Source organism: Portunus trituberculatus, chromosome 47, assembly GCF_017591435.1.
Source record: "Portunus trituberculatus isolate SZX2019 chromosome 47, ASM1759143v1, whole genome shotgun sequence".
Taxonomy (NCBI): Eukaryota; Metazoa; Arthropoda; class Malacostraca; order Decapoda; family Portunidae; genus Portunus; species Portunus trituberculatus.
In genome coordinates, this window is record NC_059301.1 from 26,465,738 (window position 1) to 26,468,249 (window position 2,512).

Sequence of the window (2,512 nt, forward strand, 5' to 3'; positions counted from 1 at the left end):
CTTACCTGGCACTACCTGGCACGCTCCTCACTTCGCCCAGTCGCACGCCCGCGCCCTCCTGCTTCCCTCTGTTTGTTATTTCCTTCCTCTACCTAATCAGCGCTCGAATCTCCACGCTTTGGCACCCTCGCCACCTACATCCTCCTTCCCATTCCTTCGTTGTCTCTTCCCTCGCCCTTCAACTTTCTACACCGTTCTCCTTTCCCCCTGTTATCTCCTTGGCATCATTCCCCCTTCACCTTGGCACACTTCTCTCGTCTCCCCTTCATTCTAGAGGTCAACTTGGCTAATTAATGGAAAGTTGGCAAAGCTCACTAACACAAGATTACAATATGAAGGTGCTGGATTTCAACGAGGAAACTAAACAATGAAGCTTAATTGCGAAGACTACGTGTATAAAGTTTACCTTACGTGTTTGTTGAAAAAATAAAAAATCCGTATTAGGAAAATTAAAAGCATCAAAAGATAATTTCAGTTACACTAAAAAAAAGTGACTTAAGTGAAGAAAAATGCCTGCTCATCTGTTAAAAGAAAAAAAATCATCAAGTATGTGCCGACAAGGAGGCCTCGAGTTAACACAGTTGAGACGTTCGGGATGACAGGTGGAGATCGTTGTAACTGCCAGTGACCATATGTCTTATACCCAAGCAATGTTCAGCAAAGACTAACGATTAACAGGCACCTGCTGTTGAGAGACTGCTGCTGATGGATGACATGAAGAAAATCACAGAGTAACCAGCAGTCTAACCACCAATATAAATCTCCAATGAAAACCTATCTATCTAAATTAAGCGATCCTTATGAAAATGGATTAATCTAGTCATTTCTTTCTGTAGAAATATTCAATTTTTTCTTTCACCTGAAAATCGATTTTCTAGAGATTGCAGTGAATAAGAACAAGCAGGAGAGAGAGAAAAAAAAACAGACATTGAACCGATGAGACAATGTTTTCCCACACTTCCATTTATAAGATGCGCCACATTACATATTGGAGAAGACGAAATATTCATCCGGGACTATCATTGTCTCAGGAGAAATAGGTTCAAATTCACACGTTCTTTTGAGATAACTTCACATCTGCGTCGCTTGATGACAGACCAGGACATGAGAGGCGAGGGAATAAATCCACGGATATTGACGTGATATACTCACGAACAAATTATCAACTCTCTCCACTCCTAGTTATTTTTCATGCTCCACTATTTTATATTTCACTACCGCGCAGTTTAACAACCTTCCAAGGCAATAACAGCTCCAAGAAACTAAGCATTTACACAGAAAAGTCAAATTTATGGTCCCTCTACCACCACTATACCACTACTATCACCACCATCATCACGACCACCCTCGCTAAAGCCGCCGCTCACTTTTATGATGGTGGTAGAGGTGGTGGAGTGTGATGAAAGTGCACAGACCACGCGACGTGTCACTAAAATAGGGCCCAAGTATTAATGCATAAGAAGAGAGAAGAAAAAAATAAAAAGATATATTTGTACATCTCTCTCTCTCTCTCTCTCTCTCTCTCTCTCTCTCTCTCTCTCTCTCAAAGCAACTTACATAAAAATAACACATAAAATTCAGACAATTTGGGACAAGTCTGGCGGGGCCTCAGCTGACTCACTGAGAGACCCCATAGCTGGTACACACCTGACGGGGCTTACCTTGAAGGCGCAACCCCAAACACTTACACACGTCTTAAGCACAGTGGAGTCTGCTCGTACACCACATAACATCAGAAAAAGCCAGAATATAGATAGAGAAAAAGGACAGAAAAAAAATCCACTAGAGGAATACAAAAACACACAGTAACTTTGAAAAGTACATAGAAGTAAACAAGAATAAAAAAAATATATATATCCATAAAATACAAATCAACTACCTAAGCCACACAAAAATAGTAAAATATTTGTTCTAGTATGATAGTAAAATATTTGTTCTAAAATAAAACTATATATATATATATATATATATATATATATATATATATATATATATATATATATATATATATATATATATATATATATATATATATATATATATATATATAGATAGATAGATAGATAGATAGATAGATAGATAGATAGATAGATAGATAGATATCAAGAGATAATAAAACAGATTAGTGTGATACCATTACATTTTCTTTTAGGTATCTGACATCACACATAAAAAAAAAAAAAATGTACTTACGTTCAACAAGGATATAATCATCTACTCTAGCCATGCTGTATTTTTCAGTAAATGAAAGTAATGATAACAATAATGATGATAGTAAGATTAATAATAATAATAATAAAAATAATAATAATAATAATAATAATAATAATAATAATAATAATAATAATAATAATAATAATAATAATAGAGATAATGATAAACTACTATTACTACTACTACTACTGCTACTACTTCTACTACTATTGATAATAATAATAATAATAATAATAATAATAATAATAATAATAATAATAATAATAATAATAATAATAATATTATTATTATTATTATT